The following is a 10,252-nucleotide window of genomic DNA, read 5'->3' as shown; positions in this document are numbered from 1 at the left end:
TCTTATGTTGACTACCTAAAGTAAGTTTTGCCACCTTTTCATTGGAGGTTCATCAGATATACCTGTTCACCTTCTCGTTGACACAAATATCTAATGAGTGATGCACATACAAAGATGTGTTGTGTTACGTGTCATGCATTCATGTCAGACACCACCAGTCTGAACGGATTCCGGGCAGGATGGATCCATGTGTTCATGTTGTTTACACCGATTTGTGACCAAAACTTTCAAATGTTGCAGCAGAAACTGAGACTCATGACACCAGAAAATATTTTTCCTATTTTCTATTGTTCAGTTTTAGTGAGCACGTGTGAGTTGTAGCCTTAATTCCCGCTGTTAGCTAACAGGAGAGGAGAGGTATGGCCATTCTCCTCTTACCTCTGGCATCATTTTCACCCAAAGAACCACAGCTCGCTGGATATTTTCTCTTTTTTGGCCATTCTCTGTAAACCCTAGCAGCCTGCCCATCACCAAAAACCATGCCACATTCAAAGTCACTTAAATCCCCTTTTATGCAGATTCTTAGTTTGCTTAGTTTGAACTTCAGTAGCTCGTCTTGATCATCTCTGCATGCATAAATGCAAAGATTTGCTGCCATGTGACTGGTAGATTAGATATATGCATGAACAAACTGCTAATAACGTGGTTGGTAAACGTATATACCAACTAAACCCAAAATTGTGAGACTGCTTGTGAAGATATTTTAGCATCTGTTTTGAATTTAATTTTTTTTTTTCCACGGAGAATAGTTCATTCTCTCCCTGCCCCTCACTTTCTGAAAATCATCCAAAGAGCTTCGTGTCATGTCAGGAATTCCTGGCTTTCTCTGTTGTTACATGTTAAATAGGGCTGAAGTGACTGTGTAGAAAAGTCATTCAGAGTCAGCGCTTCTTGGTCTGCTTTGTTTTTCTCATATTGCCAGTAAAGCTTTGAAGCTTCTAATGATGCAGTTGATCCGGTGGAGTTTTCCAACTCTGGAGAAGCAAAACACCCCCAGACATGAATCTTCCCACCTTGGTGCTTCACTGTGGGTTTGATACACTGTGGTGTCATTATTTCTCCTGCTCATCTCCTTTACATACTATTTTCTGATACTCCCACTAATCTCCTAATGGATTGATCAGCAAATAGCTAAATTTTCCATCCTTTACTGTGAAATACAAGGACACACAGACACTAAAACTGCAGTCTTCTTGTGAAAGAACCTCTGCTGATTGCAGTCTTGCTTTCTTTATTTAGAAAATTTTGTAGCTTCAGTCTCAGGAGCACAGTGTATTGATCTTCCCTTTGGGTCCGCCTGGACGTGCTTTGACCACAGCTTATCCCGTTTTCACAAAGTGTTTTAGCGAGCCATGCTCTGCCACACTTGCAAAATAGAAAATTTGATCAGTAACAAATAGAAAAACAAATAAATTATTACAGTAATCATATTAAAGCTTTGGCTGAATTGTGAATTAAGCATAAAATTAAAAATGCTGATTATTTAACCACTTATACAAGAATCAATCTTTAAAATATCTTAGCCCCCTCAGATAAACCTTTAAATACTCTAATGTTGCATTAATACACCTAAATGTAAAATCAATATCTCTACTTTATATACAGCATTTTCACACAAAATATTACCTCTGTTTTTAGGTAATGATGCTTAGTTTCTATGAATATCACCGATACACACCAAAGGCTGAAAGGCTACTAGTTACTTAGATGAATGTGTTTCAGGCAGCCTTTAGTTACATCACAAATCCCGGTCATCACTGTCGGCAGGAAGAGAAAAAGATAAAACCTTCCAGATCACAACTCTCCTGAACCGCCTAAGGCTCGGATAATCATCAGTGATAAGGAAGTATAACTCTTTGGTTATATTTAGGGGTATGATGTTTGTAGCTTGAAGGCGAGACAGGAAGTGGCATTCTGAAGTGGGAGCTATTCTCTCCTCTCTCCGCAGTTTTAACCTGCTTAACCTCCATGTGGCCCTGCTCTGCAGGTGGTGTTTGTTCTGGACAGCGCCTGCTTGTGAATTTGAGTCATTACTGGATGCGAATGCTAAAACAAAAAGGACATGCTTGCTAAGCCTCCTCTTCAGTGGAGAAATAAAGGTTATAACAAACAGAGATGATGCATTCCTACAGCACTTAGGAGTGTAATTCAGCTCCCCGCTGATGTTGATTGCTTCCACTATTTAATAACACTGCAACCCCAAGGCAGGTCTGTGCAGGATGTGAATCACCAGCAAATAATAACTCTGTCTAAACACCTACCATTTAAGTATTATCATCTCATTAATCCGTTTTAGGTTTTAGAAGTGTTACAGATGGTGGTGGAGAAGAAACATGATTTGTTCCTTCATTAAACTACAGCTTCACAGTGAATGAGTGTTCATAACCAGCATATATGAGTGATGTCATGCACATTATTTAAAGTGTCCACACACTAATTCAGTATATGTGTAGTATTTCAGCTATTTTTAGGAATGTACTCTAGTCAGTCTCCCACTCATGATATAGCATCAGCAGCATCTGTCTCCTCCTGTGGCCTCCTGCTTATTGCCGTTGGGTTTCTAATGGCTAGTGGGCATTAGTTACATGGATCTGATTCTTACCATTGAGTTGGTTTCTAAGCACCTGTCCTTTGCAATGTAGGATCATTTTATTGCAATGAGAATAGTTATTGCTTTAGTGGATTCCTAAATATAATTACAGTCATCGTGAGTACTATAAGGATATAGGTTTATTATTTTGACAGAAAACCTGACCCTGTTTGTGAGATACGGTACTGCGTCTTGAGCTACCCATCATTTCTTTGTATTTTTGCAAGGAAAATGGGAGGCTGGTGTGGAAGTTTAGGCTTCATTTTTGGATCAAGGCTTTCTGTTTAGACAATTCTAGCCACTTCAGTGACTAGATTCTGAGGGGGCTACTCCACAATTTACTTCTTCTTCTGTCTTCCACCTGCAGAGTTTCCTCTGTTATTTTAAGGACATGCTGCACACCATGTCATGGTCCGGTTGAGTGGCTGTGTGTTTCCTCCAGGCTCTGGTCTCTGCCCTTGAGTGGAGCCTCGTCAGCCTTTTCATTGCCTACACCTGCTACTAATCTCCGTGGCTGTATACAGGGACGTAATTTCCAGGGAGGTTAAGGGGGTTATGACCCCCCCAATAATCAGACCCAACCAATATAACCCCCCCAATAAAATTATGAATTATCTTGCATAAATAGGCTGTTGATTTTCTTTACTCATTTCAGGTATTACCAGCAAAATAGTTGCCTGTTTAATCATCTGGGAATTTACCCAGATTTCTTTATTTAGACAGAGATCTTGACCCCCCCAATGTTCAGCACAAAGTTGCGCCGATGGCTGTATATAAGACCAGTGCTCTTCGCCAGATCGTCTGCTAACCTCCATTAGTCCCGGCGGCTAACTAATGTCTAATGTTTAGTCAAGTCTTGTATTAGAGCTGTTCGATATAACGATATATATCAGATGACGATATAAAAACATCTATCGTTTCATTTTACACTATCATTTGTTTCGTGGTGTCGCAAAATAAACTGTTTACGGCAATATTTTTCATCGTTTTGATGGTCACTGTAGTGGCTATATTAATTTCTTAAAGTTCTCTCTTTCTCTTATATTTAATATAACCACACTACAGACGGACAAGCGCCTGTTCTCAGTGTTGTCGTTAGCAACAATGACGGTGAAACCATCGCGTGCCCGCTTGTTTATTTTCCACATAAACCTTTCACAATAAAGCTCAAGATCCTGTTGAGACTTTTCAAAATAAACTGAATCGCGTGAAAGAGTATGCAGAGTATTTACGGATGAGAAGCAACACCACGAAACAAATGATAGCGTAAAATGAAACGATAGATGTTTTTATATCGTCATCTGATATATATCGTTATATCGAACAGCTCTAATACAAGACTTGACTAAACATTAGACATTAGTTAGCCGCCGGGACTAATGAAGGTTAGCAGACGATCTGGCAAAGAGCACTGGTCTTATATACAGCCATCGGCGCAACTTTGTGCTGAACATTGGGGGGGTCAAGATCTCTGTCTAAATAAAGAAATCTGGGTAAATTCCCAGATGATTAAACATGCAACTATTTTGCTGGTAATACCTGAAATGAGTAAAGAAAATCAACAGCAGTGAAGTGAAGATGAGTGAAAAAGCAACCAACAAACCACTGGATATAAACAGAGAGTAGCAGGTTTACTATGCTCACCAAAGACTTCCCAGCCCCACAGAACTTAGTGTGCTGGACATGTTGGAGTGACTCCCTTATGTTTGACTGACACTTGCATCAGCAATGCTCAGTACAGAGAGGCCTCAAAGGAAACAATAATAAGAACAGCACACAGGACCTGATTAGATGAACTCCACAAGGTGGGAATGCCATATTCCTGTCTGTATTATAGTTGCTGTCACATCCCAGGCTGATGTCCATGAGCAATAGATGTCTGGATTTTTTTTTAATGTGTTAAGATGTTTAGTTTTTTTTTTTTATACAAATAAGTATAAAAAGTACACCTTTTGCTTTTTTTAGGAGTACATTTTCCATTATAGTACCTATAACAGTTATAATAGAATGATTCATTTCCGGTTATGAAGCCAGTTGGGGGGGAAGATGTTATGAAGCAGAAGCTAACTGTTCATGGAAAAGGTTGACGTTAACAAGTTGAACACAGCTGACAAAACACACTCAGCCCACGGTAACTTTGAGCTTTCACCTGTATCATATAGTTTTAAATGAGTGGATTGTCAAATGTTATGGCAAAATGGATTAACACAGGGAACATAAACTTCTGCACACAAGAACACTTTATTGCTTAAAGTCTTTGTGGATCTTCTGTTTGGCTGGTTTTCTGAGTTAACAGTAATTCCTGTGCTACTGCGCTGTAACCTAATCCCACAGGAGTCCTGGCAATTAGGTAATAATATTTCCTCGTGCCCTCTCTCCTGCATATCAGTAGGTCCGTCCCTGGAGGTTTTCTCCAGTTATTTAAATCCTCATTGACTGTCTGCAAACCTCTAACCCAGATATTGATTGTTGGCCAGCATCACTTTGAATGTGTCAGCTGTTTGAATGCATTTTAAATCAATGCCAACGTTTGCTCTTGCAGACTTCAACTGACATTTTCAAAAAAAAGGTTCACGGGGTCTCTGATGAGAAAGCTCTTCCACTGATGTTTTCCATCCTACAAAGAATCACTGATCTGCAGTGAGTCTGTGTTAAGTACAGGGATACAGAAATCCAATACAAAGGGTGCTTGAATGCCCGATTTATAAATTGAATTGGAGGGTAAGGGGATACAACACCTTACCCGTCTCCTTATAAGGTGTCATTTGAGTCATTATTGCATTCTTATATATTAACTAGAGATAAGTTTCTTATGGTTTTTTTTTTCATGTTGAGAAGGTATCTCTAAAAACCAAAGAATATATTTTGAATTTTGTGACAACGCTTAATGGTTAGGGATTCTATAGGATCATCCTACAAAGTACTTATTTCCTTCAAAGTAGTCTTTAGTTTCTTTACAGCAGGACTCCTTATACATCCAATTCAGTTCAATTCAGCTGTATTTATATAGTGCTAAATCACACCAAGTTGCCTCAAGGTCCTTTATATTGTAAGGTAAATATCCTATAATTATACATAAAACAGCCAAAACCCCAGATGACCCTCTATGAGCAACTGCTTCGGTGACAGTGGGAAGGAAAACTCCCTTTAAACAGGACGAAACTTCAGGCAGAACCAGGGAGGGGCAGCCATCTGCTGCAACCAGTTGGGGGTCAAAAAACCAAACAAAGGTTTTCATAGGACTGTGCAGTCCTGTGAAATATGAAGTGCACGCTTATTGCTTCCATAGGAGCCAAGTCGTGCTAATCAAATGCACTTGATTAACTGATCCTCAGCAAGTGTGAGCACCTCTATAAAAAATTACTTTGCTGGTCTGAAGCATTCAGGTCTACATTAACACAATGCCACCATCCAAGAGGGGTCATCCCAGCAAATTTACAACAAGGTCGGAGCATGCAATGCTCTGAGAAACTGGAAAAACAAATCAAGAGTTAGATGTTTAGACTCTTATTTAGTGTGTTAAATGTTAAAGCTCATGACAGTACAAATAGAAAAATACTGAACAAGTATGGTTTACTTTGAAGGGTTGTGTTACATCCTGTGAGGCTGTGGGAGTGTGTGGGTGGGGTGTTTGCCCGCTCTCCCCGCCTCCTCCTCTCTTGCCACTCCTACCCCCTCTGTCTCTCTCACTCTCCTCTCCCCCCAGGACACAGCTGCTTTTGATTAGCCTCGTTTGCCACCTGACTCCAGTCAGCAATCACCTCTGAGGCTATTTAAACTGGGGATGAGCTGTGAGCAGGGTGGTTTTTTTCCCCTCTGTGGTTCTACACGGTTTTGTGCTAGGTTTTGGACAGACAGCCTCCTTCTGACTAGTGAGTAGACGGGCTTGTGGGCCCTGAGAGTGTCTCCCCGTGGTGAGGAGTAGGGTAGGAAGTGTGGGAAGTGCCTCCCTTTTTGTTTAGTAGTTTTCTTGTCTTTTGTTGCTGCAAGTGTTTCCTTTGTTTCTTTGGCATTATTGGTAAAACGGCGTTGCCAGCTCTTTAAGTTAATGTCGTTTGTAATAAACCTATATCATATGTAATAAACCTATATTAATACAGAACAACTCTGTCTGTTTTCCTTTTCATTCTGTTTCCGGACTCATTTGTTACTGGTCCCCTCACTCGCATGCCTAGACCCCTTCGGGGGGAACGTAACAATGTGGGGGCTCGTCCGGGATATGAATGGAAGGAACAACAATTGAGTTTTAGTGAGTTGTTTGCCGGTGGCCTGTTTAGTTGTATTGTATCTGCTGCGCTCTCTCTCCAGTTAGCAAAGGGGAGTGTCTAGCTGAGCGTAAGCTCCTCCTTCAGGCACTCATTTTTTATTTTGCCTTTATTATTTTCGGAGTAATCCCGGGTGGGGATTAGTTCCCTGTCAGGGGTAGGCTTGTCGGTGCTTTGTGCACTTGATGCTTAGCCTTTAAAGTTGCCTCGAGCCTGGTACACTCCAGAAGCTAACTAGGCTGGAATTTTAGTAGGTAGGTCTGGGGAGAGGGTGGACGGTATTTTTATTTATTGGTTAACCTGTGGCCACACATTTCCCACCTGTTTTTTATTTGTGTATTGGAGGTGGTGCTTCTTTGTTGTTATTGTTAGCCTCAGGTAGTTTTTGTTTTAGATTTAATGGCTACCTTTGATATTGCCGTGTTTAAGGAAAACCCCTCGCTTGTCCAACTGGATGCCTGTAGGAAGAGGGATTTGCATGAGGTGGCATCATTTTATAGCATTTCTGTCTCCACAGCTCTGCGTAAGGCTGAGCTGAAAGCTGCTCTTGTGTCTGGCTTGGTGGAGAAAGGGATAGTGGCCTTGCCAGTGTCTGCCAGTCCACTTGAGCATGGTGTAGCGTCTCAGCCTGTTCCACAGGTGCCAGCTCAAGCTGTAGGTCCATTGGTGTCTACACCTGTTGCTCAGGGGCTGCCTGAGGACAAACCCATGACATTGCCTCGCTTCGAACCTCTCTCCATTGAATCAAGTGTAGGCTCGAAGCAGGATGCTAAGCTTCGTGTACGCCTGGCTCGTCTCCAGTTGGAAAAGGAGGATCGTGAGAGGGAGTTCCAGCTAAAGGAGGAGTTGGAGCTTAGGCGTTTAGACGCAGAGCTTGCCAGAGCCAGGGAGGTCGAATTGAAAAAGGTGGAGGCGGAGACAGCTGTTAAGTTGCGACAGCTGGAACTCCGGCAGGCTTCCCTTCCTCCGACTGCCTCCATTCATCAGGCAGACGCACCGTTTGATGTAGGGAAAAACAGTCGTCTGGTTCCGGTGTTCCGTGACACTGAGGTCGACAGCTACTTCGAGTCGTTTGAACGAATAGCCACGGCCTTGCACTGGCCACGGGATTCGTGGGCCATTTTGCTCCAATGTAAGCTGGCAGGTAAGGCTCAAGAAGTTTGTTCCTCGTTGTCAGCTGAGGACAGCTTGGTCTATGACAAGCTGAAAAGTGCTATCCTGCTGGCTTATGAGCTGGTCCCAGAAGCCTATAGGCAGCGTTTCCGGGGGTTGAAAAGGGGACAGGGTCAGTCTTATCTTGATTTCGCCAGGGAAAAAGGTGTTCTTTTCGATCGGTGGTGTGCGGCCTGCAAAGCCACTGACCTGGCTTCGATCCGGGAACTAATGCTCATGGAGGAATTTAAGAACTGCATTGCTGAGCGCATCGCAGTATATATTAATGAACAGAAGGTTTCCTCGCTACAGCAGGCTGCAACGCTGGCTGATGAGTTCGTGCTCGTCCATAAAACCAGTGTCAGTAGGTATGACCGGCGCGATGCCCCAGTGAAGGCTAGCGAGGTGCCAGTTGCACAGCACCCAAAGAGTGAGGTACTTGTGTTTTGTCCCAAGGCAGACCGAAAGTGTTTTTTCTGTTTTAAGTCTGGCCACTTAATCGCAGATTGTGAAGCTTATAAACGGAAACAATCAGTCTCGACTTCACGTAAACCAAAAGGGGTCGGGCTGATTAAAACCATGCCTCCTGTCAGTAGGCCCCCCTCCCCTGAGACCCCGGATGAGTGTTTTAAGCCCTTCATTTTTAAGGGGACAGTTTCGCTTTCTGGTAAGCCCGAGGATAAGCGTGAAGTGACCATTCTGCGTGATACTGGTGGCTCACAGTCCCTCATACTAGCTAGTGTGCATCATTGTAAGAGGTGTTGGGATGAGTTTTGTGCCAAATACGATGTGCCTCCATCGTATTTGGGTACAGAGTGAGCTGGTGAGTGGTTTCTTCTCAGTGGGTGTGCGGCCTTCTTTCCCAGTTAATGGGGTGGATTTTATAATGGGAAATGATATCGCGGGTGGGAAAGTTTATCCTACCCCTGAGGTGACCAACAGTCCTGTTATAGAGCCTGTGTTAGATGCCCTTAGCCAGCAGCACCCGGATGTGTTCCCGGTGAGCGTTCTGACTCGTTCACGTGCCCAGCAACAAGGTGGGGGGGATTGATTTGTCAGAATCAGTGATTGGCTCTATTCTAGAGAAGGATGTGATGCCCCGTACTGATGAGGGAGATAATGGAGCCTTAGAGTCGGCTCAAAGTGTGGTTGAGCCAGCTCCTGAGTCTGGAGCTCCTTTTCTGCTCACCCGGGAATCACTTGTGAAGGCTCAGAAAGAAGACCCTTCATTAGTTAAGTGTTTTACCGCTGCAGCTCAGGATAAGGGTGGTGAGGGGAGCAAGAAGCAGACATTTTTCGTTTGGGAAGGTTTATTGATGCGCAAGTGGACCCCAAGGCCTGGAGAAGACTGGAGTGCAGTGCGGCAGATGGTGGTTCTGACAAGTCTGCGGCGGCATATGCTACAGTTAGCACATGATCATGCATGGTCAGGTCATTTGGGTGTCACTAAAACGTATGACCGTATACTGCAGCATTTCTTTTGGCCGGCAATGAAAGCAGATGTAGTGCAGTTTTGTAACACCTGTCACACTTGCCAGCTTGTGGGTAAACCGAACCAGGCGGTGCCCCCCGCCCCTCTACGTCCTATCCCTGCTGTCGGTGAACCATTTGAGCATATCCTGGTAGACTGTGTTGGCCCCTTACCAAAGACGCAGGCAGGGAATCAGTTCTTGTTAACCATAATGTGTGTGTCCACTCGATTCCCCGAGGCAATTCCGCTGCAGAGAATCACTACAGCAAGCATTACCAAAGCAGTCAAAGACCCTTGCCTAGACCCTTTCGGGGGGAACGTAACAGGTTGCCACAGAGAAAGCTTCTCCCCAAAAAATAACATGGCAGGATGGTTTAAGTTTGAAGAGAGGAATCTGAACCAATGACAAAACATCTGGAAAAATGTCTTTCAGACACATGAGATTTGGACATAATGCACAGCACCACGTTAGGTGAAAATCAAACACAGCTTATCAGTACAAACTGTGAAGCACGGTGGTGGAGGGGTGACCCACCACCTTGTGGACACCTTGTGCGCTAAAGTAAGGTTAAGACAATGAGCACAGCCGTGAATCTACACCAGAATGGCTGAAAAAGAAAAGAATCAAGGTGTTACAATGATCCAGCCTGAATGAAATACTGTGGTGGGACCTTAAAAGAGCTGTACATAAACAAATGCTCGCAATCCTTAAAGGCAATATGATTAAGAGGAGTGGGCCAAATTCCTCCACAATGACGTGAGAGACTGATAAAA

Source organism: Perissodus microlepis, chromosome 15, assembly GCF_051167445.1.
Source record: "Perissodus microlepis isolate ML-2025 ecotype Zambia chromosome 15, ASM5116744v1, whole genome shotgun sequence".
NCBI classification, from domain to species: Eukaryota; Metazoa; Chordata; class Actinopteri; order Cichliformes; family Cichlidae; genus Perissodus; species Perissodus microlepis.
This window is presented reverse-complemented; position numbering follows the sequence as displayed.